Source organism: Camelus ferus, chromosome 1, assembly GCF_009834535.1.
Source record: "Camelus ferus isolate YT-003-E chromosome 1, BCGSAC_Cfer_1.0, whole genome shotgun sequence".
Taxonomy (NCBI): Eukaryota; Metazoa; Chordata; class Mammalia; order Artiodactyla; family Camelidae; genus Camelus; species Camelus ferus.
In genome coordinates this window covers 69,059,014-69,069,542 of record NC_045696.1, presented here as the reverse complement: position 1 = coordinate 69,069,542, position 10,529 = coordinate 69,059,014, and positions in this window count along the sequence as shown.

The window sequence follows — 10,529 nt, the reverse complement described above, 5'->3', positions numbered from 1 at the left end:
CCAGAGCGCCCCACCTTAAGGGAGCCGGTTCTTCCTATTCCGTGGTATTTAAGCAAACGAGATACAGCCTTTTAGGGATGTAGACACTGGATAGGAATCACTGCGGATCACTCTGTCCCCGTGCATCCCTCCGACCGGATGCTGCAGGGCCAGGGAACTTGAGCGCGGCCGTCCCCGAAGAGACGCTGGGGCCGCAGACCGGCGCGTTCAGCCGACCGGAGCTGGAAGGGCTAGACGGGTGCTCACTCGGGAGGGGGAGGGTTCGTAAGGGCCTCGGATCCCGGAGGTCCTCTCTCTTTGTAGGTACGAGTCTGTAGAACCTGTACCGTACTGTTAATTCATTGGCAGCCATGGTGGGGGGGGGGGGTCACCGGCATTTTTGCGGTGACACAATTTGGCTTGCAACCTGCTTCACCCCCCAAATGACGGGGGAGGCGTTTGTCCTTCGCCAGAAGAGGGCGCGCTGAAGATCCCTGTCCTCTCCCTTCCCATTCGTTGTCGCGGAGTAAACCGTGTGCGCTTCAAGGGCAGCGATCTCTGAAGATGCCTTTCTTTGCCCTTTTGGGTGCATATCGCTTATACCTCTATTTGTGTCTGCCCGTCGGTAAGAGGGAGGATCTTGCCGTGCAGCTATGGTCAGCTCATCCCAGAGCCCTGACCAGAAATCTGGTGGCGCAGACGCTCAATTAAAGTTAAATGATTGATAATGTTTACTGGGACCAGGGTGCACGCAGTGTGTGCTCTAGGCAAGTGTTCGAGGCCACCCTTTTTAACTTTATGCATTTGTCTAAGCTCTGGATTTTTCCTAAATGTTTTTGAAATCGGACCCTTTTGAAATATTACCTTAACTGCAGGCCTTTACTAATTACCGTAACCCGCAAGGTTGATCTGGGTCTTCTCCAAGTGAATGACCAAGTTTTATTTGGCACAAACTCGACATGATACTTTGTTAACTTTGTAAGTTTATTCATCTGCCTTTCAACAAATGCTTATGGAATGCCCATACATTCTGGGGATACAGCAGGGAACAAGTGGAAGGTCTTTGCCCTCAGGTAGCTTTACAGCCTAGGAGGGTGACAGGCAGTGCGATAGATGTGTGTTACGCAGAGGATGTAGGGGGCTCTGAGTACATACGTTCCAGGCCTAACCTAATCAAGGGGTTAACCAAATCAACTAAGGGTGCTTCATGCTATCTTGTAACTCCCACAGGCAAGGCCTAGTACAATCTCTGAATAGGATAAAAAGCACACAGGTTACCTATCTGGTTACTGGTTTACATTGTCATAACTCATCAAAATGTTCATTTACTGTTTGTACATTTTATTGTATGTAAATTATATCTCAGTGCAGTTTATAAACCAAAGATCTGTGAAGGTAGGTGGTATTCATTTGCTACCTAAACACCTGAACCACACAGAGGGAGATATAATCACATTTTACAAAGGAGACTCAGCCTTAGATGGAGAAGGTTAACGGCAAATAAGCAAAGCCAGAATCCACATCTGGGACTGACTCTGGAGTTAAAGCTTGTATTAGTCACTGGGCAGGTGCAAGGCTGGCATGGAGGTGCCTTTATCCTAAGTAGAAAAAAAGACCTGAGTGGTAGACTGTTTGAGCAATTGGTTTAGAAAATGTCCCATATTCCTCCAGTATATTCAGCCTTTTGATGGAGTGAAAGAATTAGTGATTAGAAGAGCCTCGCCTGTATTTCAGTCTCCACTTGCCCCCTCAGCTGGCCATTCTATTCTTGAACACAACTAACAGGTAGCATTCTAACCCAGGTATTTTGTGAGTTTATCTGTGCCTGAAGTACTATCTCTGTCACCAGAACAAGAAATGTCATTATCTAAATACGTAGTGTTTTTTTTGTATTATACATGGGTGCACATGTGATAAAACCAGTTAATAAATTTGTCTTTACTGTTTTTTAACGGATATTCATTCAGTTACTATTATGTGGAGATTTGTGAAGTTTTTTCACTATTATAAAAGGGCTTTCAAAAGTTGAGTACAACTTTACTTAGTGTGTTGCCAAGACAGAACTGTACCTGGATTATGATGTATGGGTCCACTAGAAAAGGAAAAGACTTGGATGGTAAATAAAAGAAGACTGCTGTCAGGAGTGGGAGGAGTTAGACAGTGGGTGACTGTGTCAATTTTAAAAAAGGAAATGCAGGTGCAGTGGATGTTCTGGTGTGCCACCTTTTAGGACTGAGACACTCACTTCCCTAGGTGACAGCTCTCAGCTTAGTTCTCTCTAGCAATTGTCCTCAGCCAAACAGAGCCACTTTGCCCAAAGTCTCAGTCCTTCCTTGAGGCAGCCCACCTCCAAGGACCAGACTAGGAGAGGTATAAAGTCTTAGCCCCTTTGCCTTATGTGGCACAATTCATGGATTGTCCCAGCCCCAGATCTCTGAGCACTTGCATCACAGTACAACCTCTGACCAGTCCTGCTTCTCTGACCCCTCTCAGCTTTTGGTCCCAAGAATTACCAACTAATTAAAAACCTGTATGTAAACTTCAAAATCTCAGAATCTGTTTCCTAAAGAATTCAGCCCATAGGATTCTTACAAGACGTGGTCTTAGAAAAAGACTCAAAGATGAAATTTTGAAGTTGGATCATCTACCAGCCTTCTGGTAATGAGCGTCCCATCTCTGGCGGTAGTGGTGCACGGACAGCCCCTGGAATGTATGGCAATTGGTAAAACTTTCACCAGTGGCAAACAGGAATGGGATGCCAGTGGAAGGGAACGTCCCAACAGATGCAATATCCCAGATGTTTAGGAAACAGTAACTATAAGAACTTTGGAGTTGGATGGCCATTGGGGGGGCCTCATTAATTAAATAATGAAAGCCAGTGAAAGACTGAGGGTGATTAATTGCCAATTCCAGACCAAATGTGAAAGCTAAAGGGTCTATTTGGCAGCATATGAAATGATACACATATCCTGCAGCTGGAGAGCTAAGAAGGTAAAAGACCTGTACTCGGAAAACTACAAGGCACTGATGAAAGAAATTAAAGATGACACAAACAGATGGAAAGATATACTGTATTCTTGGACTGGAAGAACTAATATTCTTAAAATGACCATACTACCCAAGGCAATCTACAGATTCAATGCAATGCCTATCAAAGTACCAGTAACATTTTTCACAGAACTAGAACAAATCATTTTAAAATTTGTATGGATCAAAAGACCTCCAATAGCCAAAACAACCTTGAGAAAGAAGAACGGAGCTAGAGGCATCATGCTCCTTGGCTTCAGACCATACTACAAAGTAATCGAAATAATATGGTACTGGCACTAAAACAGACACATAGATCAATGGGATAGAATAGAGAGCCCAGAAATAAACCCATGTACTTATGGTCAATTAACTTATGACAAAGGAGGCAAGGACAACAGAGAAAAGACAGTCTCTTCAATAAGTGGTGCTGGGAAAACTGGACAGCTACATGTAAAAGAATGAAATTAGGACAGTCACTAGCACCATATACAAAAATAACCTCAAAATGGATTAAAGACCTAAATGTAAGACCGGATACTATAAAACTCCTAGAGGAAAGCACAGGCAGAATACTCTTTGACATAAATCACAGCAATTTCTTTTTTTGATCCAAAGGAAACAAAAGCAAAAAATAAATAAATAAACAAATGGGGCCAGGCACCATTCTTGATGGACGTACATAATACTAAACCTCTAAAATTGATATTGTTATCTTCATTTTTAGGTGAAAAAGTGATGCTTGTGACCTGTCAAGAACAAATCATGACTGTGCCGAGGGCCTGACTGCGATGAATAATCACTGGCTGGCTGGCTGGCACTTTCAAGTCAGTTTCCTCCCCTGGAAAACGAGAAGCTTTGACTAAGAAATGTTCTCTAAGGTTTTGTCTGATTCTAAGAATTCCTCGACTAGGAGCTATAGGAGTTCCAGAAGTGCAGAGATTTTGTGTCTGCCACCATGTAGCCCAGGGTCCAATGGAAGCACTGAGGGCACACAGAGTGGGAGGCAGTGTGTTAGAGCAGATGGCCTCAAAGGGACATCATGGCAGGGATCTGCGTGATTTTCACCACCTCCCACAAAACCCCTTTCTCCTCCCTGTCCTCTTCTTTATCTGTTTTTCCTTTCCCATGTCCCTACCATTTCCCTTCTGCTTCTTTTTCTCTGGTGCTTTTCCAGCTGTGAGTTTAACCCATTAGTAGGTCATAAAATCAACTCAGTGGATCTGGACCAGCATTTTAAAAAAGTGAATTAACACAAACTGTTAAAGGGTATCAATCACAGTGAGGGTAATATTGTGTAAAACTTGTTTTAATATGTGTCTGCATGTGCCTGTACCCTACGTCAAGATATAAACTCTGTATTTTGTTTTATGACATTAGAAAATGCCCCGCTCTAGACAAGTGGGGGCCCCCACCCTCACCTGTGGGACCAGAAGCCAAGGGGGCCACGTGCACTAACAATCCCCAGCAGGGAAGTGGCATCTAGGACTTGTCAGTGCTTCAAGGGTTGGTACTCTTTCCAGCTCAGGCCTTGTCTGGAGGCAGGGAATGGCCCTGATGACCCCAAAATAACGTAGTCAACCCGCCGCCAGGTGTGCGGGAGCGCCGCTGTGCCAGCCCTGGGCCCGGCTGAAGCACCACCGCCCAGTCCCGGCCCAACCTGCAGGATCCGCAGGAGAGAGGGGAAAGCAGCCCCAGCACCATGTCATCATTTCACCCCGGGAGCCACTTACCCTGCGAGTAGTGGCCGGAACTCGTCTTCAGGTTTTTCCGTTCCCACGTGGCCTCCCAATCCCGCCCACCCCCAGCTGCTTGTGTTCTCTGATGAGGCCTCATGGCCCGGCTCCACCCCCCGGCCTCCCGGAGGACGGTTCTGGGGTCCCCAGCACCCTGCAATGTATGGAAGTACTGAGGCCACGGCCCCTGGAGACTCAGCCCTTCCGTTCACGTAGAAGTTGGTTATGGGCGAGGCTGCTCTGTTCCTCCTAAAAAGCCTTCCAGCGAGACCGCCATCCCTCCTTCCTCAATGTCTGCTCCTGGTCTAAGGGGATCCAGGTTGGATGGCCGCCCTAAAGAGGCGTCTCTGGCGGTTACTGCAGAGGCTCTTCAAGTCACATCTGGAGGAGGTTGGAGGCATCTCCCAGAGCCAGTTTCTCCTCCACCGTCCCCCTGCCCTCCACCCTCCCCGCTCCAAGTTCCAGGACCAGGATTTAAACCAGGCTTTGCTCCGGCCGCTGTGGCCGCCCCGGCCGCCTTCATTCCGGGGAAAACTCTGCTGTGGGCGCGGAGGCCGGCACCGCCCTTAAGCAGAAATAGCAAAGGGCCTCGGAGCCTGCGGATCCGCCTCCCTGGCCAGGGGCGACAGGGCCATCTTCTCGCAGCGGAAGAAGCAGCCTATGTCGGCCTGCGGCGCCCAGCTCTCCCCGCGCCGCCCGGCTGAGAACCCCGCGACGTTCTACACGCGCTCGCGAGAGCGCAGGGTCTCGGCTGGAGACCCGTCGTAGAACCTGAAGCCGTTCGCTACGCGACCGCGCCCGCGCAGGGACTCGGCGCAGACCTCGCGGAGTCGGTCGAGACTCACTTGCGCGAGCACGGAGGCTAGGGTGTAGACCTCGCGGGGACCACGCCCCGGAGGGCTCTCCTGAGCCCGAGAGGCTCTCCAGCCAGCGGGACTGTATTTTCATTTATTTTTAGCTAGTTAGTTTAATAGTTGTTTAATTTTGTAGTTTTCAGTTTATTTTCACAGTTACTTTTTTCAAAGTTCGTTTTTAGTTATTCCAGTTGTTTTTTGAATTAGTTTTGAGAATTATTTACTTAAAATTATTTTTAGATTTAGCGTCTGAGTTTAGTTTTCTATTATTGTAATTTTGATTTATTTATTTTTGGTTTTGTTTTTGTCTATTTTTGTTATTTAACTTTTGACTTAATTTTGAGTCATTTTCAGTGTGACTCTTAGTTATTGTAGTTTTAGCTATATAGTTTTACATTTATTTAGTTTTTGAATTATTTAGTTTTTAGTTATTTATTTTTTGAACTATATTTTCAGACTTATTTAATTTTTTGTTTTTATTTTCTGAAAATTTTGTCATAGGTTTTCACCTATTTAGTTTTAAGCTATCTTCACAGCTATTTATTGTATTTATTGTCAGTTATTCCCTCTTTTTTAAATTTTTTAACTTACTAAGTTTTAAAGTTTATTTTCAAGATTACTTAGTTACAGAATAACTTTCAGGGTCCAATCACTGATAGAGACCCCATATCGATTAGCACAGAGAAAGTATATATTGGAATATAATGGAGGTTTTAACTACAGGAAGCAGCTACCAGCTCAAGGGCTGAGGGAACAAAGGGAAGAGATTGATGTGGCCCCACATAGCTGGGGGTAGCCCTCTGAGAAGGAGGGCTTTTCATTAGGACAGGTGCCCCAGGAAGTCAAAGATGGACTTGGGAAATGGCTGCAGAACTCTAGGGAGGCGGCACTGCCAGCTGGTGCTGGAGGAAGGGGAGTGATGAGTCTGGTTGTGGAAGTGTTGGGGAAATGGCAGACTGCAGCTACTGGAACCAACTGTGACTCTCAGGATGAAGGCCAGTTGCTAGGGGAATGCTGACACCCAGGGAGGAGCATAACTCCCTCCCTTCCTTCAGCCTCTGGTCTTTTGCCCTGGCTGAGCCTGACACTACGAATCTGACAAAGGAGGTAAATGCCCCAACCACAAAGCAGAGGGCACAAGAGTGGGTGGGGAGCTGAGAGATCATGGCTAATAACCGGCACCCTGAGCTCTGGCGTTGTTTAGTCTTAGAGTTAGTTTTGGATTTAGTTCATCTGGGAATTGATTTGAGTTTAACTTTTCACTGGATGAGGGATCTGGCTGAGTCCTGGGGTCCCTGATTCGTTCCTGGAATGGAGTGGGTCAGCAAACACCTGGGGAGATTTCCCATGAGTCTCAAGAACATCACTGAAGAATTCAGGAAAACAAAATAGTGTGTCCACAAAGAAGCCCTTTGCTGTGTGGCTATTTGATTAGATGAGAAAGAATATAGAACAATGAGATCAAAATCCCCTAAAATTTTTGGAAGAATTTTTCATATTCTTTATGGTTTTATAATATTGCCTCTTGTCCCCTAGAGATAACATGCTCCAACTGAAGTAGTTGGACTAAAGACAGCCTTGATTCTGTAAAATTTAGTGGTAATCGGAATGCATCCTGACACTAGCCATGCATTATGCAATACTTAGAGGAAATAGAAATCATCTCAATCAGCATTTTCCAGATGTGTTTTTCAGAACCAGAAAGAGAATAGCAGAGATCAGCAATTTTCTCCCTCAAGTTGCAATATAGGAAAAAAGAAAGCATTTATCCAGGTGCAGAGAAGTCCTGTAGTAAGGAAACCTGCATACTTTTATCACCCTTTTCATTTCCCAGACTCTTTACAGAACTATTTCCTTTGTGGGATACCATGTGCTATGTAGAATAGTAAGCTGCTGCAACAAAAGCCCCAACAATATAATGGCTTAAACAATAGGTTTATTTTTATCTCAGGTACCAGTCCAGGGCCAATAGGAAAACTACTCTGCTCCACACGGTCATTCAGGACTCCCAGGTTTCTTTTGTCTGATTTTTCCACCATCTGCTAAAACATCATCTTTGTTTGTATGATCAAAACAGTGTCCCAGGCCTATAGTTAATGATATGTGTTGTGTACTTGGAAGTTGCTGAGAGTGGATCTTAAATATTCTCACCACACACAAATAAAGAGAGTTACTTGTGTTTGGTGATGGAGGTGTTAATTATCTTAATCTTGGTAATCATTTCACAATGTGTATGTATGTATATATATGTATATGTGTATATATATATAATCATCACATTGTCTACTTTGAGTGTATACAATTATGTTTGTCAATAATTCTTGTAAAGTTGGGGGGAAAATGATATATAGTTCTAAAAAATAAACCCTTCCCCCACAAAACTTGGTCACAAGCATATCTGTGTCCTTGTTTACAGACAGGGAATAAATTGAAGGATCACATGTGTAATATTTTAAGATGCATCCGGAGTAGCATATATCACCTTCTCTCATATTCTACAGGGCAAAAGTTTGTCATATGGTAACTCCTATCTTCAAGAAAGGGTAGGAATTAAAGTTCGTATAATGGAGGCCATTTCTCAACTACCAGGCCATTCATATGTATCATGGTCACCCCACCAGCCTGCAGCGAAGCAGACACTAGAATCCATGTCTTGCAACTCCTGGTCCAGAGTTCTCATTGCCACACTAGCATTTCTGGACTCAGCCATTATATATGGAGTCCTCCTGTATGCCAAGCTCCATGTCAGAGTCCAAGGTTGGAAAGTTTTTTTTTTTTCCAAGGTTGGAAAGTTTTATTAAACACACTCTCCCAGTTACATATCTATGGTATTATGAAGCTTTATAAATGGATAAACTTTCAGATATGACTTTAATAGTTATAACTTAGAGCTTTGCATCATGCTGCTTTCATTGGTCATGAGGATACATACTCCTGTTGAGGAATAAACACATGCAATGAACAGAATAGAGAATTATGAAATAGATACCCCCAATGCATTTGAAAAGTGAATGTATGAAAAAGACATTTAAAATTAGAATTAAAAAGATAAATGTGTATTAAAACGGGTGTTGAGTTCACTAAGAATACAGAAAAAAATTAAGCTGGATTTTACCTTATTTTTTAAAGTACGAAGAATTACTTATGCAAGAATCCAAAGCTCAGTTCTCTCAGTTGAATCAGGAAAACTCACATGACCCTACCCAGCCTTGAAAGCCCCCACTTACGTACAGGTAGATTGTGGACCAAAGACTGCCAAATGTACTTGAAAGCCATTCAGATAGCTTTCTGCACTTCCAAAAAAATCCCACCCTACTAGAAATAGAAAATCCCAGCCTAAAAGAACACTCACCAAAGACTGTCTTAGGATTTCCTCCTTTCAGTCTATAAAATTCACCCTCCTTTCAGTCCCCTTCCAGTGTCTACTAGAATGAAAATGATGGTGGTGAATTCGTTATAATAGAAAGCTTTGAATAAACATCCCTTGATTAACTCTATGGGTGGTCTTTCTCCTTTTGACAAAATTATTACAGGTTAATCAAATAGTGAATTGAAAGGAAAAGAAATCATGAGCATCTAGAAGAAAACATATTTTAAAGAATAACTTTAAAATGGGAGATATCTTTTAGGCAACACACAAACTCTAGAGGCAAAAGGAAAATGTTAAAAAGTTAGGCTAAACAAGGGGGAAGGGTATAGCTCAGTGGTAGAATGTATGCTTAGGGTGCATAAGGTCATGGGTTCAATCCCCAGTACCTCCATTTAAAAAAAAATGATAATAAACCTAATTACCTTCCCTCCAAAAAATTTTTTTAATTAAAAAAAATACCTAACTACCAATTATATAGTTTTCTAACAGGAAACCAACATTTTTGTATAAAATATATTTCAAAAAGCAAGAGATATATAAAATTTCAAACCATATAACAAAGGATTAATTTCTTTGATATACAAAGAACTTTAAAAATTACTAAAAATAACTCAGTAGGAAAAATGGATAAATAGAAATAAACACACAATTCATAGGAACATAAATACAGATAACCAATAAATGTATAAAAATATACCCTCCTCACACACAATCAAAGAGATACTTTAAAAAAGATTTATTAGAATGTCAAATATTTAGGTGTTTGACAGTATCCAATATTGGTGAGGGTACAGGGAAACAGGAGTTCTCATACCATGTTGGAAGCAGTATAAATTGTTATTGAATTTTTGAAAGTCAATTTACAACAACTATCAAAATTTAAGACATGCACACCCCTTGATTCTGCAATTCCACTTCTAGAAATTTACCTTAAATATTGACTCATGCAAATGAACAAAGATTACATGTACAGAAATCTTCAGGTTTTTATGTATAGGTTTTTGTTTGGACATAGTTTCCATTTCTTTGGAATAAATGTTCAGTAATGGGACTGCTGCTTAATTTTTTAAGAAACTGCCAAACAATTTTCCAGAATGGCTGTACCATTTTCCATTCCCACTGGCAAATCATGAGTGATCCATTTTCATTGTGTCCTTTCCCAAATTTAGTATTCTTGCTATTTTTTTTGATCTTTAAAAAATTTTCCCCACCTTAAAAAATTATCATCCAAAGTCCATAGTTTATACTAGGATTCACTCTTGGTGTTATACATTCTGTGGATTTTGACAAATGTATAGTTACCAGTATAATGGCATGTACCCCCTATCATGGTGTTTCTTACTGTTTTTAATTTTAGCCATTCTAGTAGGTGTGTAGTGATCTCACTGCAGTTTTAATTTGCCTTTCCCTAATGGCTAATAATGTTGAAAACTTTTTTCATATGTTTGCCATTCGTATATAATAGGATATAGGATATTCATGAAATATCCTTCATGTTTGTTGCCCATTTTCTAATTGGATTTTTGTTTGTTTTACTGTTTCATTTTGAGAGTTTGTTGAATA